We start from the raw sequence: 26,476 nt of genomic DNA, 5'->3' as shown, positions 1-26,476 counted from the left end.
TTGGGTGTTCGGTTTTTTGACAAAAAAACATCACATTCTGCAGCAACTATTTTGCAAAAAGTATCATGTAGTCAAAAACCCAATTTTTGATCAAAAACAGTTTAAGTGGAAAATTTTCAGACAGCCCTAATAGATGTACTCTAGGACTCATTCACATCCTCCACTAAAACTGTGCAAGATTTTGAAATACAAACCAGTATGAATACATATGTTGTTTGCTAACATAAACATACAACTCATCCGCTGAAGCTATTAGATTGCAGTTAATAATTTGCTGCTCAGCTCATAAATAAGCATTGGCCCCTTTGCTCTGAATATGCAAATCATTAAGGGAATTGTGATTGCAGGTTTTCCAAACTTCCTCTGAGTAAATTACTTCTCTTGCCATTTGTCGCTGCCCCGCTTTTCCCTCTGCACATCAATCATCTCCTCTCATTTGCGCTGTCACGGGAATGAGGCAAAAAGTAACTTTTCACATATGCACCGTCTCAGGGATGCAGGGGCTCAGCTGTAAACAAAGGTGCTCACACAGCTGGTATGTAGCCTCTTCCACAGATGATGCAGACATTTTTTCTATGTCTTGTTCATTGGATTCCTCTCAGCTTGGCGGTACATCTGAAAGATGCTATGAAAAGTACCCAGCATGGCATTACAGGCTGCTGTGATCCAGCACAAATAGAGGCTGTGGACCAATGCAAGGTACGAGTCAAGACAAGTCCTCCTCCCAGCAGCCAGACTCAAGCTCTCTGCACATCTGCTCTCGTGTTTGCAAGTATGCACGGTAGAAGGGGCAGGAGGGTGGGAACAGCAAATGGTCGGGTCTAAGGAAACATGGGATTATTAACCATAATCCTTCTCAGTTAACGAGGCACAGATTTGTGTATCCCCTCTTAGGCCTGATTTTTGGTGACAGCCAGGGGTAGTTTGGCAGACTTATTCACAGGCAGGTGATCAAGCCTTTCAAAGGGGGAACCATAACATCAGCTTGTTATAGCAGTTGTGATTTCTTTTCTTTTAAGGCTCTTATTGAGAAGCTTCTTCACATGATGCCATAAAAATACAAATTCTTCCATCCCATTACACAGAGGAAAGTGGATGCCGTTTGTGTGCCTTGTCTATTTAGACTGTCACTGATTAGGGTAAGGACTGTTTCTTGTTATTCATATGTACAGCCCCTGGCACAGCAGGACCCGGATCTCTAATAGCAATAAAAGTTATGGAAAATGGCCCAGCGGCTTCCATTTTGTAAAGTTCATTAAAAATCCCTTTGGTTGTGTAGAAAAAGATGCCAATGGGGGAGACGAGGCAGAATTAAAAAAATACCACTTAACGGTCGCACCAACCTGAAGATTTGGGAGGAAATAGGACAGAGGCAGTTGCCACTGAAAAAGTAAGTAAAAGCTATAACTACAGAAGAGCTTCAAGACCTAGAACATCCACAGCAGGATTAGTCACTCTTCCATCAGACACAGAGAATGAGTTGCTAATAGTCTCCTGCTCTCTGCTAAGCCGACAGCTGTTTAAAAGGCCAGCATACAAGGCTGTATTTACTTTATTACGAGTTATGTCTGTAATTTCACACTGAATCCTGTGATAACTTTATCTATAGTTATAAAAACCCAGCTCCAAATCGTTGTGCTTGGAGTGACAGCATTAGACAAGAGATTGGAGTTCAACCTACACATGCAAGATGGAGCAGGAAAGGTCTGGTTTATTTCAAAACTCCACCCACATAATACCCCCTGCAGAGCAAAAAGCAATAACAGACTCCAGTGGTAGGACATGATTAGCACTCTAATTGGCTGACTAGAGAAAGTCACCTACACCACCAGGCTGCAGTATAATAAGGAAATGGGATCTAGGCCTGTGGAACGGCTTGACTGGGATGGGGAGCGTGCTCTTCTACCAACCCCAAGTATCCAAAAACCACAAGTCAGTCCCCCCCAAAATGGGATTGCCTTCAAAATCTTGGGTTTTTTTTTAAATCATGAATATGGGGTTATTTTTCTTTGCCCCCAGTTTTCAGAACCCTTACGGTGCACTTGCTTCACATTTTCAAGATGCAGCCATGAGGGATACAAACATACTGTTCTGTGAGTTGCTCATGTAATCTCTTGATTCCAGTAGCTGGGGCTCTAAAAAAAAAAATAAATACCAAATATTGTGTGACCCATAAAAAAAATAAATACCAAATATTGTGTGACCCATAAAAAAAATAAACACCAAATATTGTGTGACCCATAAAATTGCCTGAACGGGCCACAATAAACAATGTCAAGGAGCTACTACACTTCCCATCTCTCCTTCCCCAATCTGGTTCCATTTGCTTTTGTTCCCTTCCATCAATCTAAATGGAGGGGAGAATCAGACCCACCATTATTTCTTCTGATTACATATCCACTCTGCCTAGCATTGAACTGGTCCCCTGCAAACTGTCTGCCTCCGGCTTTGGCCCTCCGGCATCTCCCCACACGCACCTTTGAATCTTCCCTCTCTCAAACTACCCTATTGATTTGCAATAAGGAAATGGGGGATACACATCCATGCAATATTGCTATACGTAGCTGACTCTTCTGTATTGAATCCGGTTCATCCATGGAGAAGAAGTAAGGTCATGACTGCACAAACCTTTGATGTTCAAAGTTGACTTGAATGTGTGCTGTAATACAGCATCACTAGAGCATGTATACCGTAAGTGAAGGGGATTCACTATTGAAAGGAAGTCTGTTTCAATGTTTACTTCCATTTTTGGTAATGTACAAGGAAAAAATGAATATATGAAAACACCAGATGCGACTACCAGCTATCAGCAAGAAGATGGCAGTGTGCTTGGATCAAATCTGTCTGTTATTTGGGGAATTCCTGTGCCGTCTTTTTCCGCTTAGACCTATTTAGATATTTATGTCTGGGACCCGCATGGTAAAATGATTTATTGAGAACTAGGAAAACACATCTGAGTTTCTCATTGAGACTTCACTTTAGTATGATTGTATTGCTTCTCTTACACAGTTGCAGGGCAGAGCCAAAAGAGCAACATAAATTCTACTTGGTACCCTTCAGTTCATGTTCAAAGTATTTGGCATACATGATCTATGCACGAAGGTGATACTCTAACAGAGACAAATTATGTCAAAACATCTGAAAGTCATCATTTCTCTACGCATATGCATGCATTTTAAAAGAAAATCCACAAGAGGATCAAAAACAAGATTAAACCACATCTGTTTGGGTTTAAACTACATTGTCTATAGAGTTCAAAGTTGTTTCCTTTTGTCTAAAAAAAACCCTTCCCAGCTGGTTTTTATCTTAGAATCCTCACCACTATTAAAGAAGTGTTTTCATTGGACAAACAATGTTATTTCTAAAACTTGAGCTAGCTAGGAAAAAGAGCTAAGTAAGAAAATATGCTTTATTCATCAAAGGTCTGTCCTCTGTGCGCAAAGAGAAAATTAATAGAGAGGCTTCATCAGGTTCTAATGGGAGCAGTTTATCTACTGTATGTCATCATACCATAAATTAGTTCTTCAGTCGTTTTACACAAGTAATTGACTACAACTCACACTGATAAGGAAAACATGAAAAAGAGAATGAATTGGAAGAGGCATAAATTATATAATAAATAAATAGAAAAATGCAATGCATGGGAAAGAGATCTGTTTTGAAATCTGTCATCAATCTGTAAACAGACTTGTTTCGTATAAATGCATGTGATTCGCTATATTACTATAACAACATGTTATAGCAATCATTGACTGTATATATAGCTCACACTAGACTTTGAAGACCTAATGTTTTATGTTGTTAAAAAGGGAATGATAAATGGCAAAACAAGAACTCTTCCATCACAGTGACAGTTCTATATATTAGAATGGAACTTAAGACAGAAATATGAAGTTAAACCAAGGCAATATGATGTGACAGTTCCACGCCAAGTGATTGCTTTTCATGTTTCTATATACACTCTACTTATTATAAATATCAACATTATTGCATAGTATCATTTTCACTAACTTCAAATGTCATGTAAGGGTGTGTTCCAACTTCCAAAATCTCCTTTTGACTCCAGTGGTAGTTGGCTCAAGCATGTCGGGAGCTATGTAACATCTCATCTCCCTTTTTTATTAATCCTATCAAGATGGGTTAAGAGCATATAGAAGTGTCCATTTTCCATTTGACTTTAAGGGGGACTTCTTACATATTTAAAATTAAGCATGTGCTTCAGTGCTTGGCTAGATCAGGGGCCAGAAGCTTAAGGATCTTGCATCCTTGAACCCTAAATTAGCAATTGCTGGGTCCATAAGAATGGATTTGGTTGAATTTTAAAAGCACACAAAAAAATTCTCAGCGCATAAGAAATATGTGTATCATTTGCAATAGAATATACATTTGCCCATGTTAATTTGTTCTCCTTGTACTAGTTAGTCATAAGACACACAATTATATAATGATATGACTTCATTACAACATTGAATATTTTAAACTTTGCAGCTTGAAAAGATATGCAAATCCACTGAAAGTTGCAAATAAATAGGTGGAAGTATGTAGAACCGCAAAAGCAGAGAAAATGGCAAGAGTTCGCGCTGATTTTTTAAATTAACTCTTTATGCAATTTTCAATATAAAAATAACTTTTAAGTGGCAACACCAAGTAGCAATTGTAATCACAATAATCAGAAATATATCTCCAATGCCGGGTTAAGCACTGTAAGTCGATCAGGCCATGTTAATCAGCCAAGAACGATACACGAACTCAGTTCATCTTGTGTTTGGGAACAGAGAGGTCAAGCCCTGCACAAAAGCTAACCAATATCATTAATTTTAGAGATAAGCTCATCATTATGCACTTCTCATCCCGGGTAGTTTTGTTAGCTCTGGAAAAAATGAAGAACAGTTTTAACAAGCAAAAAAGGAGCTTTTGGGGAGTGAATTTCACCATCCACAAAACTGAACTATGGGCATCAAAATGGACACACAAACAACTGTTGAGCTATTGTCCCTTTCCCCCCCCCCCCCCATTTAATGAACCTCAAGGAAAACAAAAAGAGTTGCAGGAGAAGTAAAGACACATGCAGATCCTGCACTGCATGCTGGATTATGTGGATGATTTACTAAAGCTTTGGCTGCTGACAGACCCTCAGCATTAAGCTGAAGAATTCGAAGCACCGATTCAAGGGCGCAAAAGCCAATGGATGGCAATACATTGGGGTAGCTGTCAGACAGCACATGACCAAGATTTGACGCTGAATTTGGTCCACTGGTTGGATCATTCACTTCCCCAGTCCGAGCCAGGCACTGACAGGGAGCGCAACGTGAACACTGATCCATTGCCCCCCCAATATGTGGCCAGTCTCTTCAAATGGAGTTTCTCTACTGACCCACGATGTAGATGTGATCAATTTCAGACTATGTTGCATATCCTTGACAAGTGCCTGCTGACGGTGTGCTACTAGCTCTTCACCTGGCTAGTATTGGTATTCACCTGGATGATGCTATCAAATGGTCTGGGCACAATGCACGTGCACTGAGAGAGGGACTAAAGCCTTTCTTCAGAAAACTTAAACATGCTTAAGAGCTTTCCTGAATCAGGACCTAAGTTCCCCTCACCAAAAATGGCATTTTGGTATAAAATAATTTAATAATCATAAACCATTCCTGTGGTCTATTTACAAACTCCAAGCACCATCTCCCCACAACTCACAGAAAGGTAGGTAAATGGGCCTGAATAAAATGATGCAGACAATGAGGACTCGCTTTACAATGAGCTGTGTAAAAAGCCACAGAAGGTCTGCCATGAACATCCTCAGGATGGGAGTTTCATAGTCAAGACCCTACCTCAGGACCGATCCTTGAACAATTCAGGATTGACACTCAGAACAAGTTAATGCAAGGATAATTTAATCTATTTCAATTGTCATGACAGGGCATAGAAATATAAAAGTCCTGAGAGCGCCCTGTTACTAGATAACTAAGCGCTGCCATAGCACGTTCAGCTCTTGAAGACAAGAAGCTCTTTGGGGCCGGGCATGTCACTTGGTTTCTGTGTGCCTGCTCCTAGAGTAAAGTACTACCCAACAAAAAGGAAGATGGCAAAACTGTACACTGCCTTTGCAACTTGTCCACTAACAGATCACAAAATTTTCCAATATATTCGTTATTCAATATTCAGATCTTTATAACAAATCATTCTTGGTCTACAGATTTTCTTAATTGTAGATGTACAATTTGCAATTTACACAGTAATATATGTAACTATGTCATTGTAACCTATAAACCATATGTAGCTAACTTTGCTAACCGGTGCTATACGCATTTGGCACCCAATAGTAGACTGTAATATTATGCATTTACAAGTTGGCATATTATGATGTGTGGTATAACCACAATAATCATCCAGTGTGATGACAGGAACAATTCCAGCTAATTTATGTAATTAATCAATACCACACAAAGTGCAAATTGCGAATTTTACAAATAAATATACAATTTGATTTTTGTTTTCAGTGTCTATTTGAGGACTGGAGTCAAAAATGTGCATCCCATAGTGAATCATGATACTAAAGTTCAAAGGATAAAAAAAATTAAAGCAACATATGTAAAAAAGTCCATTGGGACTTACACTTCTTAGTCACTTTGATGCCTCTCATAATTTTACCCCAAACTTCAAATTGTTCCAGAACAGTAACAAAGTGCCATACGTAGGGTTGTTTGGGAAAAAATGGTGTGGAAATTTCCCCCTTCCCCTTTTTTTCCCATTGAAATTTCAAAATTTGAAACATTTTGAGCAGTCCTAAGCATGGGTGAACCAAAAATCATATTTAAATATGAACAGATACTTGTAGAAACTTTTCCCTACTGTTTGTCCAGCTCTCTCTGTAACAGTCATTTCTTCTCTCCAAAGTTTAACATTTAAAAGTTGTCTCTAAATTTAGCTCTTTATTTCTGTGTAAACTGAATAGTTTGCCCAGCCACTCAGTCTGCGGGCATATGTTTAGATGCCATTTTGGAAAGTTTGGCCCTGAATATAAGGCTAAATCTGAAGAGCAGAATAAATGATTACTGGGCTCTCAAGAGAGGGAAAAATTCAGGGCTGATAATAAATCAAAACAGAGAACAATGAGGAAATGAGCTGCCAATTCAGCTGACCAATTCCTGGCACAGAACCGTGAATAAATCCCCCAAACCATCATCATTACCTGAAGCGTTTCACATTTTCCAGATTGCTGTAGTATGCATCCAAAGCCACTTTCTATCTTTAGACTAAAACTGAGATGTGCAGTTAGCCTGGGACCTATGAGATACCGGATCTATGGCAAAACTTTCAGAAGCGCCTAAACCCCCGACCCCCAAAGATATTTAGGCACTTAATTCCCATTGACTTTGAAATCCTCCTTTCAGGATTTGAACCTAAACGACTGAGGACCCTAAGTCCCATTTTCAACAGTGACGTTCAGTGACACTTCGGCTATGTCTATACTGCCCCATGGTATGGACTACAGGGGTATGAACTGCAAAGCGCACCAAACAGCTGCACTCTAAATGTCCCGTGTGGATGCTGCTGGAGCTAACCAAAAAAGGTATCTAGCTCGCGTTAATGTAGCTTTCTTTCAAACACAGGGCCGGTACAGTGCAAATCTTTGATGAGCCTGCGATTCACACACCTCTAGTCCTCGCAGCAGTGCAATGTAAACAAGCCCTTAGACTCTTATGCACCTAGTACCTCTTCAAAATGGGACTTGTGTGATTTTGAAAATTATATCCACTTTTTCTGTTGCATCCGTTCAGTCCTGCATTCCACAGAAGACAGGATTTTTAATAGCACGCACTGTCGGCCTACTTATGCTCCTACTGAAATTATGAAATCACAGAGAGTAGAGTTGGGCTAACGCTTTTGAAAAATCTCATCCTACATCTTTAGAGTGGTGCACAAAGCTGAGCTTGCATAAACTCCCAGTCCCAACCCTCTATAAGATAATAATTATTATCCTCACTTTATAGGTGGGAGGAATGATAGACAGATAATGTAAGTGATTTGCCCAAGGTCACAGAGCAAGTTAGTGATAGGGCTGGGATTAGAATTTAAGAGATGCTGCTTTCCCGCCCAAGGCTCCTCACAGTATATCATGCTACCTTGCAACAGCTGGATCTGTTTTGAATTCTGGCTTGAGGAGCTCACAGCTGCCCACAAGAGGCAGCCACGCGTAGCCAGGAAGGAGGAAGGACCTGGAAGATGATCTGTACGCTACTTTATTCAGGGCCCAACAGAAACAAGCACTGGCCACATATAAGGGCAAAATTACAACTCTGAGAGTTACTGGCATGTGCATTCTGCAGCCGTAGAACCTAAGTGTTGATGGAGAGATGTGTGGGTTGGGCCAGGTGCCTACCACAACCTCAGCTCTCCGAGCCACAAGCCCTTTGGTTTGTTCATTGCTGCCAGCAGCACTAGCAGGCCACCCATCCGTTTTGACCAGGCCCTGAAGGGCTGCAAACAGTTATTTCCTGCTGCACAGGTGCGAGAACGATGGGAGAAGGTGCTGCCTGCATCCTCACCGGGGGCCTGAGCAGCAACAGAGGCGCAGCCAGCACGTAGCCTGAAGGCTGTGAGGACAAGCCAGCAAAAACGGGTCAGTTCAAAACTAAATGTCATCTCTGCCCACAATTTGCATCCCCACAGCCTTCCCCAAGAGGTGAGCTGAGGACAGAGAGTCAGCAATAAATATCTGGCTCTGCTCACGGTACGCAACAACTCCCTTCAATGTTATTTCAGGGTTGGTTTTTTCTTTTATATCAATACCTTCTTTGTAATTTTAAAGATGGATAGACACGAATTGGGGTTTTTGAGGTTTCTGACGAGTAACAGCACGAGGGCCCATCCAAGTCATTTGAATTTCAACTTTGTGGAGGAGCTGGAGGGAAGCCCTCAGAGATTTGTGGTTCCTAACTGCCAGTGCAGCAAATATCAAGGCATTCGCTTTTTAACTACTTTTCGCCTAGTAGCAGACATGAGCCTTCTCTTGTCAAAAAATGGAAAGTTTTCATTACACTAAAATCTCTTCCCCTCATTCAGTGCAGCCCTTGCAAATCCTCAGCTACAAAAGCGAATGATCCACAAGACCAGTGCCAGTATTTCATACACACACATACAAACTCGTTGTGAGTGGTTTACACAATTCATGCCAAGAAAGGGAAACAAAAGAGAGGGACGAGACCAGATTGTGCCACACAGATCTTTTATCCCTTCCTTTAGGTACAGTACTTGCATTATTATTATTCTAAGCACTTTGCTCAAGCTCATAGAAAGAGGGAATTTTAGATAACTCTACAGTTTACCAAGTCAAATCTATATGAAATGGTTAGTAGCTATCCAGGGCCTAGCGACAGCAACTATATGGCTTAGTAACCCTAACTGGTTTGTGTCCCAGCTACCTCAGAGACCTCATCTCTCTTTGTGTGACACCATGACTGTAGCGATGAGCCGAGACACTCCAGCCAACAGGACCCTGGTCTAAATGGAAGTGAGTTGGTAGCTGAGTGAAGCGTCCTTGAACCTGGATATTACTCCCTGCCTTAGGGTGACAGAGCCTAGCTTTTAGAAGCTTTCCTTGAAGGTCAAGTGCTTGGGAGATACATGAGGGGAGATGGTATTTGTAGTGGGTTGGTTCCCATCTTCAAAGCACAAGGCACACGTCTTGCACCTGCCTTCTCCAACATAAACACAAAGCAGTGCGGACATTAAAAAAAAAAAATCCGCTATTGCAAAACACTACTGAAACTAACACTCCACTGCACAGGCAATCTGTGCCATGGGGACAGGTTGAGAGAAAGAACAAACTACATGTGACAGATGTTAGTCACATCATTTCGGGCTCGTCTTCATTACGGTGCTAAGTCGATCTAAGTTACGCTAGGTAAGTTACATAAGTAACGTAACTTAAGTCAAGGTGCCTTGCAACGACCTGCAGCAGGGACCACTCTATGCTATCCCATCGACAGCGCTTCTGCCTTCTCATTTCTGCCTCCCATCGACTTAGCGCATCTTCACCAGACTCACTAAACCAATGCCACTGCATCAATGGCAGCAGTGTCGATTTAGTGAAGTAGTAACGACAAGCCCATAATGCACTCTTGGAAGGCACTCAGGCATTCCACGAACACAAAGGTATGTAGGCTCTTAACTTACACTGACATCATAGGAAGTTAGGAACCTAAAAACCTTTGTGGACTTGGGCCTCAGATACTGTGGTGATGGGAATGGCATAAGCACCTATATAGAATACAATAGGTGATGAAGTTTAGTTCCCTTCAACATGCAGTTCTGAGCTATAAGATCCTACGGAGTCCTTATGGGTTTACTTTTGGCCATAAGACTACCAAAAATATGAACATTTAAACCAAACATGATTACAGTGCCTAACAGCACATTGGCTCTAGCGATATTGGTTCATATTATGTAAACTCTGAATGATGTACTTATGGGATGCCATCACAGCCACTCTTTCTGGAAGGGTCAAAAATTTCTCATAGCTGATTTTTTAAGACCTGTAAGAGTGAGCCGTTTGGAGCAATTCTGTGTGCACAACTTGCAGTTAGATACCCAGCTTCGTTTTTAGAGGATTTATACATGAGACACTTTAGGAAGTAAGCTCAATACACAACAAAAGTAAATGGGGCAGGTGCTACTTTACTAATTGAGGCCAGCAGAGCATCACTCAATGAAAGCTTATTGTCTTTGTAACAGATTCACACACTTTTGAGGGGTCCCCTTGTGGCTGCATCTAGTGATTAACGTCTTTGAGGTCAGACACCCACCGCATTCCTGCTCGCTCGCCAGGACTCACAGTGCTCCCTCTTTGTGACACAGGGGATCTGGGGAGAAATTCTGGCCATGGGAACTAGGGAATTTTGCCATTGACTTCAATGACGTCAGGATTTCACTCTTGGATTCCATTCCGAGATCTGCCATTGATCTTTTGCGAGACCTTGGAAAGTCACTTCATCTCTCTGTGCCTTCATTTCCCATTCTACCCTTTGTCTTGTCTATTTACAGCGTACGTTCTTCAGAACAGGGACTGTATCACTGTGTGCATGTCTAATGCCTTGTCCAATGAAGGACTAGTTTTGGTTGGGTTCCCTACATGCTACTGTGATAAAAATAATAAATGAGTGATACATGAAGCACAAATTTAGTTACTCCACCTCATCTTAGCTCTTTAATTCTTTTCTGTTTCTTGCTTCTGGTACTGAAGACTGATTAAATACATTATACCAACTTTGCTCACTCCAGAAGCTTGACAAACAGAGGATGCCAAATGAATTTTTGTCTACTCTTTTTGTAGTTCTTCACGTGGAAAAGCATTGTTTTAATGCTTTGAATTTTCATTGTGCTGGTGTGAGTAAAATATGCATGTTTTCTCTCTATACACCATGAAACATATGGAAGCAGGATTATATCTGTCCCAGCCTGCCAACGTTTTAAATTTATGGAACCAAAAATCCTTCAGGGAATGTCATAAATTCACATACATTCTCAAGTGCTAATGCTTGCACAGGGACCTTTAGATTAGCAGATAAAGATCTGAAAATACATATGTACAGTCATCTCTTCTGTGTCTTTGTATAGATGGAGGCAGATGTAACTCAGTGTTTTTCATTTCAATGTCATTCAAGGCAGAGTCAGGTCAGGTGAGCCTGACTCCATGGCACTTTTACTCAGAACATGTCCTCTTTCAAAGACTTGTTAACACCAAAACTAATGAGGTGTTCAATCCATCAAAGGACCCTACCTAAAATGTGAGAAAATCCACTCCATGCCTAGTTATACAACCAATGCCAAACATTCCTTACTTGGAATGGGCTGCTTGTCTGATGCTAAAATTTAGCCCCAAGCAATATCAGCTAAGACTTTGTCTGTACTAGAAAAGTGCACCAATTTAACTCAATCCATTTAAATAGAGGCAAAGCCCTTTGACAGATGCACTTATACTAGTTTAACACTTTCTTATATCAATTTAGCTTAATTCAACAACTTAGTAATGCATGCTAAACTGTTTGTGGAAAGGTTAAACTGGGCTAAGTGCATATATATTAGTGGTTTGCAATGATTTGCAGATTGATTTTTAAATGCATTTAGTTAAACTGATCCACTCCTCTAGAATAAAAAAAGATTAAGACTAAGTGAGTTTTCCTTTATAAATCAGTCACAAATGTGTGAGTGAGGCAGACAAATTAGTAAAGTATAACATTAAAAGGATTAATATTTGATTTTGGGAAAAACAGAATTTTGAAAGGTCCACGTCAATACCCAGAATAGTTCCCTCCAGCATACATAATGCATGTACAGTGTCTTCTTCTTACCATATGCACAACATGCCTCAGATGGCATGTGACTAGGGATTCTTCACCGAATTTGGCCCACTGTTGGATCATTAGCTACCCCGGCCAGGTACTGATGGGGGACCCGAAATGAATGCTGATCCATGCCCCTTCCCCCCACTCACTAGTGTCGAAACACGTGACTGAGCACAGATTGTGACTTATGGAATTTCCTTGTAGCGCTAATTAAATTACCTTTAAGATTTCTTAATGACACAAAATACTTTAACTGGTGTGTTATTGCTGGATAACCAGTAGGTGGGAGTATTACATCCACCATCTATTTAACGCACAGCAGAGTTTAGATGTGTAGCAGCTGTTAGCAGAAAATGTAGTGTTAATATTGACAAATTACACATCAGCTGCTTAATTATCTAGCCTACCCAGGACACATACTGCGATTTTGTCCTCTGACAGCTCGATAAAGACAAAATCTTTTAATACTATATTAACCAATTTATTGTAGAAAACAATCACGCTAACGCAATATTGAAAAGGCAGGAACAAACATCCAGTTTAACAGGCTTCTGCCATGATGTACACTCAGGCCAAATTCTACCCTTAGTTATGCCATTGCAAACACATGTACTGCAGTCATGGTGCACAGGGCTTGACTCAAAACAGAATGTGACAATAAGGGCTTGATCCTGCAAGCACCCTGGCCAGATTTAGCAAAAAGAATTAAGCATGTGAGCAGTCCCACCTAAGTGACTGTTGAAAATGAGACTTAGGGTACATCTCCACTTTGAGTTGTGGGGTGTCATTCCCAACTCAAGGAGGCATACCTGCGCTTGCTCTGACCGAGCTGGTGAGCTAAAAACAGAGTATAGCCACGGCTAGCCAGCCCAAGTACATACCCATCTGAGACACTGACTAGGCACATACTTGAGTGGCTAGCCACTCATGCCACCGTAGCTACCCTCTATCTGCTGGATCAGGCCAGAGGGCCCAGCACCTTGTACGATCAACCCCAAAGTTTGCAATGAAACGGGCTTGGCACAAAAATGCTTTGAAATGTCTCACAAACACCTACTTTAGTGTGTCACGTCAGGGCAGGGATTGTCACCTCTACTACTCATTTACTTATTTATTTGTATTTGTGTAGGACCTCGGGATCCCAGTCAGGGCCCATGTCATGTTTGAAAGCACCACCTCCCAGATGGCCGGACTGCGAGTCCTTACTCACACCGAGGATCACTTACACACGCAGTCCCATTCTTTCCAGTGGAACATCTTGTGGAAGTAACTGCTCCCTAGTGAGAGTAAGGAGCGACAATCTGGCCCCGAGTGGGAACCTAATGCCAGCTGATCAGAGCTTCTTCGCATGGATGCGTAAATTTGCTGTGATGCGGGGGGTTGTTTCAATGTAAATCTCCAACTGTTAGTCAGTGGCCATTAGAAATTTCCCACTGATACACTAATGATTGCTCTGTTGGTCTGACCCCATGCTCAGAGAGAGAGTTTTTACTTAGTAAACGAGAGAGAGACATTGAAAACGGGGGGAAAAGTGTTAAATCAATACCACTGCTGGGAGATTTTCTGATTGCAAGTACAACTAGCAAACTTTTTCATTTGTATGTTTTCCCACCACAAACAGCTTAACGATATCAATGTGTTTCAAGTAGATGAATAAACAACAAATAATGAGATGCACGTGGGATAGCCAGAAATGTTCAGAGTCAACCAAATAACTGAAACTCTTCATGAGGGAATTACATGTGTCTAGCATCACTGATCTCTGTAAAATAAACATGGCCCAGTGAATAAGAGACTAATCTTGGTCTCTCAGGTCCAAATCTTCAAAAAAAGCTCAGCTCCCATTTAGGCACCTAAATCCTAGTCAGATTTTCTCAGTTTATAGCAGGCCTCGTGCTTTTCAAGGGCAGCTACTGTGTGTGGGGCTCTTTTGTAAATCTGTCCCTTACAGTCTATTTAGACTGCAAATTCTCCATGACAGGGACGGGCTTTTCTTATCTGTTTGCACAGCACTTGGCACAATAAAGCTCTGATCTGATCTGGAGTACTGTTATCATCATTGGTACTACAAAATTTACTTTAATTGTGAGCTCAACTGCAAAAAGTATGTGAAAGTTTATAAGAAGTCACAATAACCTACAACGTTTTGTCTGCTTGGGAATTCACCATGGAAAGTAGGTCATGTTATTTTCCATATAAAATGTTATGTCAAGTCCAGGTATGTAAAGGAGACAGAAAAACTGAATTAGTCTAAACAGAAGGGCCTAATGATATGGTTCCAGGATTGTTAAAATCATACTGGGTAAACTAGAACTGGAAATTAAGGAAACCAAACTTGGTGTGTCTGATATTAGGCCTAACTGGTGGACAAAATAATGAGGGGATAGGTTGTTCCACACATCACCCCTTCTTGGGGTCCTTAGAAGAAGACTCTGGGGGATAAGCATGGAAGAACAGGTAGCGGCAACTGGAGAGAAAGTACCAGTCTGATTGCCACTCCCACCAATTTCCTGGAACCCCAGGCCTTGTTGTCCTGATCCTGAGAGATGGCCAGACCAGGCAAGACAGAGGGACCCACATGACACCGCCAACCCTACCAGCTCCAGCTGAATCTCAAACAGAGATTAAATGAGATTAAACGGAGATTAAATGAGTTTGGACTTTAACAGCAACATCAAGAGCCCTAGCTCAGCTCACTGAACTTCCTTTCTTTTCCCCAAAAGGACAATTATTAGCATCTTTGATTCCATCTACGAGTTTGTCAAACATGGGAGGTTTTCCTTCTAAAACACTCTCTAGCTAAAGGAAAAGGGGACAAGAAATGTTGTTAAAAGGACAGCCTTACTTAATTCTTTACAGTTCAAACTCTGTAACTGTTTTTCCTCCTTCTCTGTACCTTTAATGAAAGGTTAAAAGGATTTTTAATGGTGTGTTTCCCATGGAACTAAGCAGGCTGAAGTATCTGGATACTGAACTGTGAACATTGTTTAGCACTGTTTAAAGTTAACATCTTTGACCCATTTATTTCATCTAACTTAATCCAACAGTACCTAGGCAATACTGATAAAGACAGTGGTTTTGAGCTGGGCCTCTCAGAAGTAGCAGCTCAGGAGGCACAGAGTCAGAGAAGGATGAAGGGGACTTTAAGCCCTTGTTGTTCCTCCTGAATTCTGAGCCCAGCCCTTAGCTGTCCCAGGGGTTCTCCAATTCATGGTGGCTCTGGATGGGCCCGTATGTGGCCCTCTATTGATGTAAAATAGCTGGTGCACAAAGGGCTCCAGCCTCATTCTCTCCCTCTTCCAACATACCTCTCCCTCCACCAGTCACTCTCCTAGTACATCCTACAGCAGGACTTACATGAGGTGGGGAGAGTGGCATCGGACAATCCCCAACTGAGTTGAATGTAGTTCCCCAGCCCCTCTTCCCCTTCCCCTCTTCTTAAGTAAGGGGAAAATTGAAACAAGAGAAGCAGGACAGTCAAGCCATTCAAGAACACCAGCCTGGGCCTTGGATTCAATTCTCTGCTCTGCCAGACTCCCTGTGTGCCCGTGGTCTCTGTACCTCAGTTTCCCTACTACTTCCCTATCTCACAGGATGGTGATAGGACAAATACATTAAAGATTATGATGTGCAGAGATACTACAGTAATGGGCTATACAACCACATTAGCTAGATAGATACGCACTTCCACTCCATTCAGTTCCAGATTCTGGGTTTAGAAAATTAATCCATTCCCTAACTAGTGCACAGCAGCACCAGAAAACAGGTCAACAGGTTTTTGTCTCCCTCGGTTGGTAACCCCATGTCAGATGGTTGTGTGCCCTTTTCACAGAGTTTTTTCTTAGAAGTAGAAAGACACTGTTTGCTGTGATCTTGCAAGTCATGCTCCATCAACCACCTCTCATGCTTTAAAAAACACTGAGTGCTACCCTAAGTGAAACCTACTAAATGAATTCCAGAAGATTAACAAATCTAACTGGGGCACCTTTAGGGAAAGGGGACCCTGTACAGGAAAGATGGCTTCCACCTAAATGGAAACGGAACCAGACTGCTGGCCCGTAAAATTAAAAAGGTCGCAGAGCAGTTTTTAAACTATGGGCTAGGGGAAAGCCAACAAGTGCAGAGGAGCACGTGGTTCGGACAGAGACATCCCTTAAGGGAGGATCTATTAATGGAGATGCTCTTTATCTCAATAAGGAGGAGAGGATGGAAGAGGATAAAATATGGGTAGGATCTAATGAGAAACAGCCAAATGAAAAAGAGTCCCATTCAATTACATCACAGAATGGCAGACAGCTAAAAAGTGACAATTTTAAGTGCTTTTATACAAATGCTAGAAGTCTACATACAAAGATGAGTGAATTGGAGTGTCTTGTATTAAATGAGAATATCGATATAATAGGCATCACAGAAACTTGGTGGAATGAGGATAATCAATGGGACACAGTAATACCAGGGTACAAAATATATCGGAAGGACAGAATAGGTCGTGCTGGTGGGGGGACTGGCACTATATGTCAAAGAAAGCACAGAGTCAAATGAAATAAAAATCTTAAATGAACCGAATTGTGCCATAGAATCTCTATGGATAGTAATTTCATGCTTGAATAATAAGAATATAGTAGTAGCGATAGACTACTGACCACCTGACCAGGATGGTGATCATGACTGGGAAATGCTCAGGGAGATTAGAGAGGCTATAAAAATAAAAAACTCAGTAATAATGGGGAATTTCAACCATCCCCACATTGACTGGGCATGTCACCTCAGAATGTGGTGCAGCGATAAAGTTTCTTGACACCTGAAATGACTGCTTCGTGGAGCTGCTAGTTCTGGAACTCACAAGTGGAAAGTCAATTCTTGATTTAATCCTAACTGGAACACAGGCTCTGGTCCAAGAGGTGAATATAGCTGAATGGCTTGGTAATAGTGACCATAACATAATAAAACACCAAAGCAATGACCATAACATCATAAAACACCAAAACAGCTCACCATGGTAGCTTTTAATTTCAGAAAGGGAAACTACACAAAAATGAGGAAGTTAGTTACACAGAAATTAAAAGGTCCAGTGCCAAAAGTGAAATCCCTGCAAGCTGCATGGAAACTTTTTAAAGACACAATAATAGAGGCTCAATTTAAATGGATACCCTAAATTAAAAAACACAGCAAGAGGACCAAAAAAGTGCCACTGTGGCTAGACAACAAAGTAAAAGAAGCAGTTAGAGGCAAAAAGACATTCTTTAAAAAATGGAAGTTAAATCTTACTGAGGAAAATAGAAAGGAGCATAAATTCTGGCAAGTGAAGTGTAAAAATATAATTAAGAAGGCTTAAAAGGAATTTGAAGAAGAGCTAGCCAAAGACTCAAAAAGTAACAGCAAAAAAAAAAAAAAAAAATAGAAGTACATCAGAAGCAGGAAGCCTGCTAAACATCCAGTGGGATCACTGGATGATCAAGATGCTAAAGGAGCATTCAATGAAGATACAGCTACTGCACAGAAAGTAAATAAATTCTTTGCTTTGGTCTTCACAGCTCAGGATGTGAGGGAGATTCCCAAACTTGAGCCATTCTTTTTAGGAGACAAAATTGAAGAACTGTCCCAAATTGAGGTGTCATTAGAGGAGGTTTTGGAACAAATTACATTGATACATTAAACAATAATGAGTCACCAGGACCCGATGATATCCACCAAAGAGTTCTGAAGGAACTCAAATGTGAAATTGCAGAACTATTAACTGTAGTACGTAATCTATCATTTAAATCAACTTCTGTACCAGATGACTGGTGGATAGCTAATGTGACACCAATTTTTTTAAAAGACTCCAAAGGTGATCCCAGCAATTACAGTCCTGTAAGCCTAATGTCAGCACCAGACAAATTGGTTGAAACTATAGTAAAGAACAGAATTATCAGACACATAAATGGATATGATTTGTTGGGGAAGAGTCAACATGGTTTTTGTAAAGGGAAATCATGCCTCAGCAATTTGTTGAGGGGGGTCAACAAGCATGTGGACAAGGGTGATCCAGTGGATATAGTGTACTTAGATTTTCAGAAAGCCTTTGACAAGGTCCCTCACCAAAGGATCTTAAGCAAAGTAAGCGGTCCTGGGATAAGAGGAAAGGTCCTCTTCTGGATCAGTAACTGGTTAAAAAACAGGAAAGAAAGGGTAGAAATAGATGGTCAGTTTTCAGAATGGAGAGAGGTAAATAGTGGTGTCCCCCAAGAGTCTGAACTGGGACCAGTGCTGTACAACATATTCTTAAGTGATCTGGAAAAAGGGGATAAACAGTGAGATGGCAAAATTTGCAGATGATACAAAACTACTCAAGATAGTTAAGTTCAAAGCAGATTGCAAAGAGTTACAAAGAAGTCTAAAAAAACTGGGAGACTGGGCAACAAAATGGCAAATGAAATTCAATGTTGATAAATGCAAAGAAATGCACATTAGAAAACATAATCCCAAGTATACATATAAAATGATGGGGCCTAAATCAGCTGTTACCACTCAAGAAAGAGATCTTGGAGTCATTGGGGATAGTTCTCTGAAAACATCCACTCAACATGCAGCAGCAGTCAAAAAAGCTAACAGAATGTTGGGAATCAGTAGGAAAGGGATAGATAATAAGACAGAAAAGATCATATTGCTTCTTTATAAATCCATGGTATGCCCACATTTTGAATACTGCATGAAGATCTGGTCACCCCATCTCAAAAAAGATACATTGGAATTAGAAAAGGTACAGAAAAATGGCAACTAAAGTGATTAGGGATATGGAACAGCTTCCATATGAGGAGAGATTAATAAGACTGGAACTTTTCAGCTTGGGAAAGAGACAACTAAGGGGGGGTTATGATAGAGGTCTATAAAATCTTGACTGGTGTGGAGAAAGTAAACAAGGAAGTGTTATTTACTCCTTCTCATAACATAAAAACTAGGGATCACCAAATGAAATTAATAGGCAGCTGGCTTAAAGCGAACAAAAGGAAGTATTTCTTTACACAACACACAGTCAACCTGTGGAACTCCTTGCCAGAGGAAGTCGAGAAGGCCAAGACTATAAAGGGGTTAAAAAAAGAATTAGATAAATTCATGGAGGGTGGATCCATCAATGGCTATTAGCCAGGACAGGCAGGGATTGCTGTTTGCCAGAGGCTGGGAATCACCAATGGGATGGATCACTTGATGATTACCTGTTCTATTCATTCCCTCTGAAGCACCTGGCATTGGCCACTGTCAGAAGACAGGATAGTGGGCTAGATGGACCATTGGTCTGACCCAGTATGGCCGTTCTTATGTTCTTATGTAAAACTAACAGATGTGGACCCATTTATACTTTTCTCTCTAAGACATCTGGTAGGTTTGTTGTGAACAAAAATATGCTGCACATGATTACATTTTAATTAATCAAACCCAGGAAAGTTACTCTTCTGTAACAGCACTTTTTTACCCCAGATTAAATCTTGGACTTTGATGCTTATCTGCAGTACAATTTTCCATTATAAATATACTGATAAAATTAAACTAAGTTTAACTGCATCGATGGGAGGTTTTTTGGGAGGGGGGAGGTGTTGGGGGAGGTTGAGGTTATGAGCTGTTCTTCAGGCAGCTGCTGCAATCAGTCTGTAAGCCATACATTGGTTTCATGGTGGCTGATTACCGAACAGAAACAGCAAATGCTGAATACGAGGGGGAAACAGTAGAATCCCATTTAATCATGTTTCCTCTTTTGCTAAAAGGATCGCTTTTTGGAAAAGGGCAGAAAACTTCAAATTGGCCACACCTTTGCAAACGCCTTCAGTTTCAAACCATACAAGGCCACAGAGAGGATTCACTTTGTGTAATGATTTTCTTGGAAAGTTTCTTTTCGATAAAAAGCTCAAGCTTTGAAGTTCATAACCCAGCCCAGATTTGGATTCAAAGTTTCAGGGAAGTTCATACTAGTATTTCCACTAATTTGACTTTGTCTACGGGAGAGAATTTGTGTGAGAATTTGTACAACTCCCTAAGATATCTGTATTGCACCACAGGTCCATGCAAAAGATTGAAATTCACACACACAGTCTATTGACACACAAAAACGTCACCACCACTGGGGCTGCATTTGCTTCTCCCAAGGCTTACCGCTGTGTCATCCACACCATGCCAATCTGCAGTGGGGCAGTGATAGTATAGACAGCTAGTGAGGGCATAACCCACAGGCCATGTGGCAAGGCACACAGAGGAAACTGCTGACTTTCTCCTATGGTATCTGCAAGGGTAAGGGCATAGTAGAATATAGCCCCTACTCCCTTGTTCAGGACAGGGCAATTCAGATCAGACAATGGGGCAAATAAAAAACATGAACAGATGCAAACTTTGTGTACCATGGGCTTTACGCGCCAGCTCCAGGGGTTGTGAGATTGATGCAATGATCCACAGCCCCTTTACAGCTTGGGGATGGAAGAGCTGTGTGAGGACATGGGGCACTATCTGCCTGGAATAAGATGGACCATGTGGCGGTGGTGCACTGCTGTTCACACCAGTGCAGATGACAGTCTGGTAAAGGGGTTCTGTAACCTGGCTTAAGCCTCTGCCGTCATTTGAAATAGTTGTCAGGGGGTAGATCGATCACGTCCAGCCTGTGGTCACATGAATGCTGCTTTTGCAGAATTTATATTCTATGTATGGAGAATAAGGGTTAATATAATGACTGGCACTCCAAACCTCCACTCTTCCTCCCGCTTCATTCAGCTCACAAGGTAACTCCTAAAATATAGCAGCTAACACGTGACTTCAAAGATTAAAAAGAGAGAAAAGAAAAAGCAAATGTGTGACAGCCCAAATGGAGGAAGCAGAACTTATGAAACACCCTGTGAAGTGTCATTTACAACAGAACATGCCGGGTCTGTGGAGGTGATGACATTCACAGCCCCTGCCGAAATTCACGCACGATACTGCTAGAAAACAAGCAGAGGAGCTTACAGCTCTGGTCTGAGGTGTCTTCTGAAACCTCCTGGGTTTCTATAACGCTTTGCATTTGCATGACTCCACTGGCACCAATTCAGATATACTCTGGGGAGGGGCAAATTCCAGTGCCACCCTTCACCCATCCCAGCAAAGACCCTATTCCAGTGCTCGTTCATTCCCTCCTCCCTCTTCCCCACAGGGATGCTGGGTCTCCCTTCTCTTTTACCCATGCAGGACGTGAGCCAGTACCACCAGGAATCGAGTTCTCAGTGGACTCCCCTGAACTCCACCATATAGGAACAGACTCCCTGCACATCAGGTAGCAATGCTATTTAGCTAGACTGCTTTTACATCTGGATGGCGGGCCAGTCAGACCAAAACTGAGTGGCATTGTGACCCCATGCACCAGGTCACAATGCCACTCACTGAAATTGGGCCCAGCTGCCCCTTCATCTCTACAGAGGGCCAGCCAGGTCAAATTTCTGTGGCGTTACAACGATGCAGCTGCTCCACCAGCAGCCAAACTGATTTAGAACAGCACCACTGTGGCCTGTGAAACTCAGAGCGAGTACAGAAACACTGGAGTAGGGGAATTTGCCTCCCAGCCTCCTCTAATTGGCACCACTGCCTGACTCCCACCGTCCATGGCTCTCTCCTAGCAGCACACATTGGATTCGAAGAAGGGGAATCAGAATCATTAGCTATACTGCCAAGGGAGGGGCAAAAAATAAATCATGAGCCGTGTCCCCTAGCACTTGGAGATTTGTGTGCCTCAGCTGCATTTCTTTACCACAAGTTTAAGAAACAGCCATTGAGGGAGTTTTCACATTCTTTTCATGTGGCACAGAAGGAACATGAGTTCCCTTTAACCTTTCATAACTCTGTGCATGCTCGTAAAGTGTGTCAGCATATTTAAATCCAGGGATGGGAGGTGGAGAACCACCAAAGCAACAGAAGGACTGCTCCCATCAGAAGATGAGTCATTCAGATGTGACTCACTGGGGGCCAGTCACACTGACTGAGTTCATAAGGCTTTGTGTACAGCCCTCTTGCTGTGAAATGTCATTACGTGTTACTGTTCTCCACATTTGGGTTACAAAATTGGCAATCATTCCTCACGGGGCAAAAATTTTAACTAAAAGGGGTCAAACAAGGTGTAAGCAAAAGGAAAGCAAAATCCACGAAACGTTGCTAGATAGAGCTGGTTGGAAATATTCCAACAGAACATTTTTCCATAAGAAAATACCATTTTGTTGAAACTGAAACATCTTAGGGAAACATGTTGATTTCCAGAGGTTTGGAAGAATCTTGAGAAGTTGTTTCCTTTCTCTTTGCCCCAATTCCTGCCCCTCCCCAGTGCCCACAGCTGGCTCTGATCCGGCAGAACTGATGCTCACTAACTGCACTTACAAACAGATAGTTATGCTTGTGCAATTGTCCAATGATTCCTAGATTTCAAGGCCAGAAGGGAATATCTAGTCTGAACACCTGCATATCACAGGCCGTAATATCTTTGCCCCTTCTTCCAACACCAGCATCCCATTCTGACACCAGCATTGCCCCACTGAGTGGCAGCTGATGTACAAGACCTTGCAATTTGGCCTCCCAGGGGAGGAAAAATCAGTGATGTGGAGTCTGGGTGCACTGTATTCTAAGTGTGACTTTATTTACACATAAACATCAGTCCTTAAATGAGACAGCCAAACAGTAAACAGGGCAATTCCCTCTTCCAGGAATTTCAGCCAAGCACCAATGAACATTGAGCAACATTGCCTCAAGAACTGACTCTAACCAGAACCCAAAGACAGGGAGCAAACTTTCCAGCTGCTTTCACAGCTCCATCTCTCCCAAAAACCTTGCATAACCCAAATACTAACAACAAACCAGCATGTCTTTCTAAAAGTCAAAACTTGCTCGCACGCTAAGAAAAAGAACTTGGAAGTTTATGGGCAACAGTGTCTCCTGCCATAATAGTATTTCACCCAGTAATACTGTCATCAATCTCAATAGCTTGTGGGGTTCTGTGGATGCATTGGGTGAGCAAATATTTTGTGCAGTTCCTGCTTGTAAAAATTGCCCTTCCAGGAGTATTTATAAATTAGTGCCAGCGGATTTGAGACAAGTGATTGAGAACTGAAATCAAACTCTGCTCTCAAACACATCACTAAAACTCAAAAGGGATTTAGTAGAGTTCAGTGGTGCTACTGTGGATTTACGTAGATCTCTGTCAGTGCAGGAATTTGGCACTTGTCTGTTTAGAAAAAAATTGAAGGAAAGGAGCAGGAAATAATTCAATTGAAATTATGAATAATTAACACCGGAGCTCTTGGAAAGTTCCACGCTTTGCTCTACAAGCCTCTTTACATTCCCTGGAAGAAGCTTTCTCCATTAAGCCCAAGTCTGACACGCCACTAGTATTTATTTATCCAGAGATCCAGATGTGAAACTAACTAGGCAGAAAGTGAGCATGAAAGATAATTAGCACATGTAAGCGGTTGGTTTTTCCTCCACTGGCTTTTATGTTATTTTTCACTTCCCTAGGTTTTCAGACTTGGGGACTACCCTTTGCTCATCAGGGGTGAAGTCCTGGCAAAACTCCCCTTAATTTCAGTGGGGCCAGGATTTCACCCCAGGTGTTTTACCCAAACTCCATTGCAATTCAAACCTGTAAGTTATGCTAATAAATGTTGGACAGTTTCCAGACTCTTGCTTTCCCAGTGCGTAGATAAGGAGCCATAAATTACAGACCTGCTAAAGGACTGATTCTACCACAGGAGGTGCAGTGCCTTTGACCAAGGAATAAAGGGAAAGAAGAGTCATAAAGGCATCAGAGTGGAATATTTATAGCCCTAATACAATTCAGGTGTTCTCTAACTGCGCTGCAATGGGAACGCGACAAAGATTCCACTTGAAAAGATCATAAGGAGAGGTCATTCCCAATAGCTGGCTCTCCTGATGCAAATAGGCATGCGTGAGATAAGTCACTAACTGACACCCGTAATAGGACCAGGTTATCACACGGAGGAGACAAGAGGGTGCTTCACACCTTGAATGTTTAAGCACCGAGAAGGCTCTTAAAAATAAGTAAAAGGACTGCATGGTTCTATTCTTCAGGTTAGCCCATAACCTGACACCAAGAAGGAAAACATTAGATCAAAGTCTCCTAGAAATAAGAAGAGAGACCCATCTAACTTTGCTTTCAGAATACAAGATGACTCACACTCTTCCAAGAACTGATCAGCTTCAAGCAGGAATGGCAAACAATATGTAAAACAAGATGAGGAATGAGGACATTGTCAAAGACTTCTTCTGTCCTCCCCTGCAATAACCTTCCTCTTCTTCTTGACAGCGACCTCTACAAAATAGAATCAACCCCCCTAGATTCATAGTATTTATTTGTATTATGGTAGCACCTAGAAGGGACAACTGAGATCAGGTCCCCTTGGGCTAGACACTGCACAAACACATAAGAAGAGACAGACCCTGCCCCCAATAGCTTACCAAATCCAAATAGTAAAGCTGCTCTTTAATTTTTTTGTCAAAACTTTGTTTCTGTTTTCCCCTTTTTTCTAGTTGGGGGTAGAGAAAACAGAGCAAGAAAAAAGAGAAAAGACAAAACACATTTTTTTTGTTTTGTTTTGTTGAACTACTGAAAAATTCCATACTAAATTTTGTATAAAACCTTTTTTCATTTTATTTTGTTACAGAAAATACTTGTCTTTTTACAAAAAAGGTAAAACAGGCACAGAACGAGGGTGGGGGGGAGAACAGAGTCAGAAGGACATGAAGTGACTTGCCCAAGAAACCCTGCAGGTCAATGATAGGGTGAGGAATAAACGTGAAGTCTCCTGACTCACAGTTCAGTGCCCTGTCCACTAGACCACTCTTCCTCTCATGTGGCTCTTTTATTGAAGAGTTTCTTAATGGAGGCACCAAAAACACAGCTTGAAGATCCTCTCATTCACTAGTCCTTTGACATGCAGAACAGATATTAATAGGACTTCTGCCGTGACGGTTCTTTGGGAGCAAGACTAAACTCAAAGACTCTTTTCTTGGAAATATTTCAGGGTATGCATGCCCTTCACATTTACTCAAAGTAGATCTTTTCTGACTCTTCGCTCTGAGAGAACCACAATCCTGCCTGCTGTGTACTTAAAATTAGTCCCTTTGCCCTAAGAAATGGAAAAGGTTAAAAGAAAGAATCCAAAAAAGCATCAAAGGATCAGTATGGAAGTTGAGTGAAAAACATTTTTCCATCTATAGAAAATATACTACTCCAAGAATGACCTGCAAATTAATGTGAGTCCTATATGTAACGTGTGCTTTTTGTTGTATGATCGTAAAAGCAAAAAAGAAGAGTTTTTAGCAAACAAAAATAAGAATGAGTTATACTTGATGGTAGAAATCACCAATTTCTAGTAAATTAATCACTTAACTGCTAGTAAAAGATAAGTCTGCACATGTCCAATCTGGTTCCGTGGCAATGCACTTACATATTTTAACAGGAATATATTTGTTCAGGGCGATTTAGACTCCAGAAAGATAGAGTGGTCCATAACAGCATTTCTTTCCTTTGTTACCATATCAGGGGTTTGCAGAGTTTATTCATGGGACTTGGCTCCCCAGTCCTGTTTGATAGGTTTTTAATGCCGATTACACAAAAGAATCACTATTGGGGATGGAGTTTTACCAACTGCAAGCAGGGAAGTGAGACTCAGGATGTCAGCATTCTACCACTGGCTCTGTTCCGCTGCCTGAGGGGGGCTGGGAACCCACAGGTCACACTCACTTTGACTGGAATTGTGAGTTCTCAGCACTGCTGAAAATTGGTCCCTCACGGTCTAAGTTTTGGTACTCAAAAAGTGAGGCGGTCTGCACTACAGGTCACTGCTGACAATTTCATCCTTAATCTCTGTGCCTCAGCTGTCCCGTCAGCAGAGTGGGAGAAAGAGAGCAGCTTCACTAGAGTTATTATAGAGGAAGCATCAACATTCACTGTAGTTCACATTGTGTGATGGTTTCTGGTCTAACCCCGTTTTCATGCACTCATCTCTCTGATCACTCATGTGTACCTAAGCTCGTAGTAAACCTTGTCTGATATGTTATAAAGTATTATTTGACAGAGCACGTGATCACCTAATGAAAGACTGCAGCGTAATGTGACGAGTGATCCAGAT

At 41.5% G+C, this 26,476-nt stretch overlaps 1 long non-coding RNA gene across 4 annotated transcripts in view; it reads right to left on the bottom strand.

Annotated features, from left to right (window-relative positions):
• LOC137149144 (uncharacterized) overlaps positions 1 to 26,476 on the bottom strand; it is a 375,061-nt gene that overhangs the window by 47,535 nt on the left and 301,050 nt on the right. The gene's annotated exons all lie outside the window — the stretch shown is intronic.

The sequence above is a fragment of the Emydura macquarii genome, unplaced genomic scaffold, assembly GCF_026122565.2.
Source record: "Emydura macquarii macquarii isolate MOO-44397 ecotype Brisbane River unplaced genomic scaffold, CSIRO-AGI_Emac_v2 contig_71, whole genome shotgun sequence".
NCBI lineage: Eukaryota > Metazoa > Chordata > Testudines > Chelidae > Emydura > Emydura macquarii.
The sequence above is the reverse complement of the archived record's forward strand: the minus strand, read 5'-3'. Positions and strand labels throughout refer to the sequence as shown.